This window comes from Canis lupus, chromosome 24 (assembly GCF_011100685.1).
Source record: "Canis lupus familiaris isolate Mischka breed German Shepherd chromosome 24, alternate assembly UU_Cfam_GSD_1.0, whole genome shotgun sequence".
Taxonomy (NCBI): Eukaryota; Metazoa; Chordata; class Mammalia; order Carnivora; family Canidae; genus Canis; species Canis lupus.
The window spans coordinates 15802424-15809096 of record NC_049245.1 but is presented as its reverse complement, the minus strand read 5'-3'; the positions used below and the strand labels follow the sequence as shown (position 1 = coordinate 15809096).

The 6673-nt window shown below is 35.9% G+C and overlaps 1 long non-coding RNA gene across 1 annotated transcript; it reads right to left on the bottom strand.

Annotated features, from left to right (window-relative positions):
* Window positions 1-3945: 3945 nt before the first annotated feature.
* Window positions 3946-6453, bottom strand: LOC119865627. The gene is made up of 4 exons (XR_005377636.1): window positions 6389-6453; window positions 5753-5907; window positions 4898-5073; window positions 3946-4213 (listed from the first exon to the last, which is right to left on the bottom strand). It is a non-coding gene; the product is annotated as an uncharacterized LOC119865627 (long non-coding RNA).
* Between the last annotated feature and the right edge of the window lie 220 nt (window positions 6454-6673).

Below are 6673 nucleotides of genomic sequence, written 5' to 3'. Positions count from 1 at the left end.
GTATGTAAATGTTGATAGTCATTAAAAAAATGTTAACAATCTAATGGATAGAAATAGAAGGGCAACATCCATAAAAAAAAAAAAGAATAGAGAGAAGGAATAGTCTAAGACCTGTTGACCAACAAGATTCCAGAATTAAATAAAGATCAGTCTATATCACATAAAAGTCCAGATTTTCATCCTTTTGTTGATAAATTGGAAGGTCCAGAAACACTGACTCACATTTTTTATATATCAGCACATCCAAGGTGACTAGCAATTGTTCTTTTTAAATGAGGCATTCATAGGGGTTCTTGTCATAGACAGGCTGGGATTCTAGTCTAGCTCCACCATTTACTAACAGTGTGACTTAAGACAACCTTTTGAATCTCAGTTTCCTCATCTATACAGTAGAGATAGTAAGATACTCTCCTCATAGTTGTTTTGAAGATTAAATGAGTTCATATATGCAAAGACTCAATACAGTGCTTGGTACTTAGTGTTTCAAAAGTGGCAGCTGTTAATTTTGCTGGTCATAGCCCTTACCCACCTCTAGTTGCTCAGATTTTTATACCCAATTTGGTTGCTTCCATTTGTCCAGTTACCTGCTTGCTCCCTTTCGGAAACCCAGTTTGTGATATCTGTCCTATCCCTTAATAACCCTGATACTGGTTGGTTTGGTAACCTCTCTGAACCTCAATTTCCTCTTCAGTAAAATGGAATAATGATAAAATAGAATAATGACCTGCTTTGACCTCATATATATATCAAGTGAAGTAATATTTGTGGACATGATTTCCATAGAATGGGCACTTAGTAATGTTTGAATATTTCTTTAGTCATTCATCTTCATATCTTGTACAGTAACTAGCACAGGATGGTGTGCTGCAGCCAGCCCCTCATAGCTCAAGAGAGCCAGTTGCTAAATTTTCAGGAATTTTGAGAGCTATTAAACACAGCCATTATTAAAAACTAAATCATATAAACTTACAATTCATTATATTAAAAACTAAGGTAACAAATTTTCAAAAATCCAGTTCTTGTTAATTTTTTACTATGTTTTACCATAATCTAGACTATTGAGGTGAATTAAGTCTATTGTGCCTTTACACTAGAAATACTAAAGAATGGTGTTCTGTGCATTTCTTCCTAAGTGCTGCTTCAAGTGACATCATATTGGTAGTTTGAAACTGGCCATGATTGCAGTATTTATCCCATGGAATTTAGCAAAGCTTCAAATCAATGCTGTATTTCTCCTCAAAGAGTCCATTGTAAAATATTTACCAGGGCATCAGTAAGATCTTTAAAATCAATTTGGAAAACAAAAGAAGTATAACATTATGTTTATTACCACAGAACCTTAAAACATTGTGAAGTACTCACAATGACCATAAAAAAGACACCTTTATTATATTACAAATTTGCCCTAAAATTTACAAGCTAGGTATTACATTAGACATTCAATATATTTATCTTTAAAAGCTTAAAGTGCCAAATGTCCTAGAATTCTAAGAGAGCTGCTACTCAAAGATATTTTGTTTTTTTTCCCTCCTGTAATTTAACTGCTACAAACAGCATCCTCTTTATCATGCAAGAAGGTTTGTTTTCATAGTAATAATACTATGATGCAAAAATCACAGTAGGTTCTTTATATACATGGACAGTTCTCACAATGACCTTCTGAGACAAACACTATTCTTTCCCCTATTTAACAGATGAGAAAACTGAGCCTCAGAGAAGATAAACTGTCTTGAATATAAAACCTTGGAAGTAGCAGGCCAGGAGTCTCTGCTCCTGAGACCCTGTGACCCCAGAGGACACACTCTCCATGGTCCCTCCCATTACCTGCCTGGGTTCGGGCATTGATATTGAAGTCTTGATGAAGACAATTTTCTCCAAAGAGAATCATAAAAATCAAGCAAGCTCAATTATTTTTTCTTTTTCTCTGTAGTTTCTTCTGAGGTCTTCAAGTAAAGCTTTCTAGATTTTAGAGTATAGACTCCAATAATATTTTTTTAATCTGTGAATTTTCCTTTTTTTCTTTTTGGTCTTTTTTGGCTCTTAGGTCTGTAGCCTTTCAACAGATCTATCTTGATCAATCTCTCTAGAAAGAGGCTTTTTATATTATGGAAAATGGCCTATCATATTTTTTTGAAAATATATTCAAGTTTAAAGAAAATGATAAAACATAGACACGCATAAGCATGTACACATACTATAGAGACCCTTATTACATTTAGCTGAACTTCCCTCCTGTTTTATTTCTACATACATATGGTATAGTATTTGTTTCTGGATTTTTTCACTTACCATTACATCATTATAATTACTTCTTGCTATTCATATTATTAGACAATGTGACTTTCAACTACATGATTAAATATAAAAGGTTAATGAAGAAACGGATGTTAATTTTATAGGCCCAGATGAATAATGGAACAGTGAAACTTACAATCATGAAAAATATGGCTCACCTATAAGTGGTCTGACTAAAGATTTCACTTTTCAGTAAGATAGTTGATGATTTAACAATTAAATTAGTATTTCAACTGAAAATATTAATGACTATTAACAAAAGGAACTTCCTTGCTAGAACTATGGCTACAGTGAATTTTATAAAAGAGTTTCATGCCTCTGGTTCTTTACTTTGTGACTTGGACCCAAGATGGCACAAGATATAATCTATTCTAGAATTTCCCTTACTCCCCACTTAAACCATTTTCTTTCTAGCACACTTTTACCTTTAAGGCACTTACTGCTAAATTGAGCCTTATTGCCTTCCTATGGAAGAGGAGCTTCAGGGAGATTATAAATCACATAAGAACTCAGTGATACAGAGAGAAGCTGCATTTGTGGGTAATCTTTTGCATTTGTGGGTATTTTACATTTTGCATTATATAAAAGATTATATAACAAGTCCTCAGTGTTAGACTGCAACAATTTTCATTACAGAATTCCATTGTTCCTGACACCTTTACAGGTAGGTGCACTAGAATAGGGAGGATTGCTATTTTGTTTATGAAGTCCAGAGAAAAATAAAATGGGTTGAGATTATGGCATTAAGAATTTGGTTTTAATTCATTTGAGGCTGTATTGTGTGTGCATTTATGTGTACCTGGATTTGCACTGGAAGTTTGGATAAATGTAGATAGAGTGGAGTAGGGTTTCCATGAACAGTTCTTTGTGCTACATGGAGAAATGAGGGTATTTGTTCCCTGGAATTCTCTAAAAGGAGAGAGTGCTATTTATGTAAAGGGTTTAGATTTTGATCTAATTATAAAGAAGATGGTGTATCCAGGATCTTTCTAGTCCTTTGAATTCATAAACCAAGTCTATCTGGCTGTCTTTCATTCTGAAACTTAATGAGATGATGCAGAAACCTGAATAGCTTCTAAATTCTCATAAATCTATTTTTCTTAGCAATACTTGCCCTAAATTTGCAAGTCATTGCTGTTTATCATCAGGAATCTATCCCTAATATCAAAATGCCTTTTTAAAAGAATGTGTATCTATCCAACTGCCCAAGGACAACATAAGGGTGTCTATCACCTCATGTCCACACAGAGGTGAAATAAGGGCACAGACAGGGAAGTAGTAGTGCATCTTGGCGATTTCAGTTCAACTGGAATTTTACTATGAGTGAGTGCTTCCTGTGCACAGACATGTTGCTGATTGCCTTTGTCCAGGGCTGTGGTTGACTCAGATTTCATCCCAAGGCACATAGTTGAGTTGTCCTCAAATGCAGTGAGTCCCAGAAATATACACTCTCCTAGAAACATAATTTTACTTCCTTATCTGAGCCTAAAAATATGCACAAATCTAAAATAATATGGCAGAAAGAAATGAAAGACATTACCAAAAATTTTTAAATTTATGACTAAATGTTCTTAGTGATATTACCTTTAAAAAAGACAATGGACTGAGATAGTTACCTATTAGTATGTGAAACAAACCACTCCGATTTGGTAGTTTAAAAATCAACATGTATTATTTCTCACAGTTCTGGGCATTGGCTGAGCTCCTCCCCTTGTGGTTCTTATGGTCCATGTGGTGGTATCTAGGATCACTCACGCAGATAAATTCAAGTATGAGCTTGGCGTGCACTAGAACATTCAAGATGGTTTCACTGACAAGTCTGAAGGTGGCTTCACTCAGCATGAGTGGCCAGAACAATAAGGGGCTGATTAGATGTTTCTTTCTCCACAACTTCTCTCCAAGTTTCTTTACATGACAGCTGTAATGTAATGTTGCCAAAAGGATGAAAAAGAATGAGAAAGGAAACTTAACATGATTCTTAAGTCACAGACTATTAGCTCATCACATTCACTTGGTCAAAGCACATCACAAGGCCAGCCTTGATTCAGTAGGAGGGAAAGTAGAGAGAAGTGATAATCACATACAAGAAATTGTTTGTAGCCATATTTGTAGACATCTACCACATTATCTATCATCTATTTCTACATTTTTCTCCTTAGTAGCAGAATTCTGATTTTGCTAAGGTATCTGCCCTTCTACTGTGATCAAGGGCTTCAGGTAAACCCAAGAGATTCAGGTGACTCTCTGACCCTAGGAACGTGGACCTAGATTGTCATAAGCCACATACAGTGGTCACATTTTTAGTGCAAATTTAGGCATAGACAAGTGATAAAATTCCGACCAGTGAAATTTGAAAGAAGCATATTGGGAAGTTTCTGGGAAAGGTTTTGTAGCTCTTAAAAAGAAATATAAAAAATACCTAGTCTTTTCCATCTCTGGATATTGCTGTGTCTATTTGATAATCAGTTCTGCTAAACTGATTATCTGCTAAACTGATTATTAGGATAAAGCTAACACATAGGAGAGAATAGAGTCAAAAGACCTACAAGGATTGTCTGTATTGATGCAATTCCTTTATTTTCAAAATTGGGTATTCTGTTACCTTTAGTTGAAACCTCCTTAATGTTGAAGACCATGTGGAGGGACACATGGGTGGCTCAACGGTTGAGCATCTGCTTTTGGCTCAGAGCGTGATCCCAGGGTCCCGGGATCAAGTTCCCCATTGGGCTCCCTGCATGTAGGCGGCTTCTCCCTCTGCCTGTGTCTCTGCCTCTCTCTCTGTGTCTCTCATAAATAAATAAATAAATAAATAAATAAATAAATAAATAAATTCTTTAAAAAAAGAAGACCATGTGGAAAGATAGAACAGTAGAAATGTAAGTAAGAAAAGTGCTTATATCAGCTATGTGTGATGCATACTTTACATTAGACATGAGAAGACAAGCTATCTGCTAAAAATCCTCAGAGGGTGGTATTTGCTTTCTTGGTGAAAATACCACAGTCTTGTGTCTAGCACTCAACTTGGCAAACTAATAAACTTGAACTTGTTAATTCACCAAGAATAGTTGCATCTTTGAGAACCAAACTTATGTTATCCCAGCTTATAAGATGGATGCATAAAACTTTTATGTCACTTTATGAGTTATCCAAATTAATCAGATGGCATAAAACTAAAATGCCAATTATAATTTATAATAAGACATATAAGCATTGAGGAATGAGAAACTTTGAGGTCATCATGACCTGCACATTCCGGAATCAGAACAAGAGGAACTAGACAAATTAAATGTTTAAGGGTAGCTAAGATAGCCTGAATCATCTACTTTATAGTGAGACTATTTTTGTCAACAGGATCAAAACATCAAAAGTCCGATGGCTAGCCACTCTATGCATCCATTTTCATGTTAAGAGTATTCTTTCCAGTGGGATGGGAAATAGCCAAACATGATTGACTGACCTTCTCTTCCTCGGGTGATACTGAGGTAGACATAACCAATGATGGCCTCTGTTTTTCCTTTAGTCCATGTTTCCATGACTGGCCACGCTCTTGAAAAATCCCTATGTCATCTTAGGGTGATGATTTTCAAATGGTTCTCTGAACAAAGATTGATCCTTGATAAAGTTATAAATGGTGTATGACAAGATAAGAAGAATAAGAACACATTTATGCAAACTCCAACAGATATATCCTACTCTGATTATTTGTATATAGCCACAGCATACATCAACTTCTTATTTTCAAGAGCCACCTTTCATTTGAATATCTGTCCTAAGATATCCATCGTCAGTTACTCCTTAGTGCCTTGTACAGCTCCCATTTCCATGTGGACCATGATGTGGGTGGATCATGGAGGATCAACCTCACCGGGCTGCTTCTCTTTTTGCACAGACCACGTTTCCCTCTCCTCCTTGATCTGTTCCTTTTTTCTCTATCCCATCATGACACTAGGTTGTAGCTATATATCTGTGTATTTGTTCAGGTGGGCTAGCTGCCAATACCCATCTTAAGTATTAGCAACTTAATACAATAAAAATTTCTCACTCTCATAAAGTCCAGGGCAACTCTACTAATTAGATCTTTTTCATGAGGTACCTCAGGGGCTCAGGCTTCTTCCATAGTGTTCTTTGCCATCTTCAGCACATGGCTTTGAGGTTGCCATAGAAGGGGAAGATGAGGAAGAGTCATAAATAACAGATGCTTTATTAGCCTGTCCTGGAAAGGGCTTACCTCACTTCACCAACATTCCATTGGTATGAGCTCAATCATGTGACCTTCACCTGACTACAAGGGGCTTATAATTAAGTTGTGTGCCAAGAAGAGGAGAAAAATGGATCTTAGTGAGCTTCATTTGAGCCTACCTAAGGATTTGAGATTTTT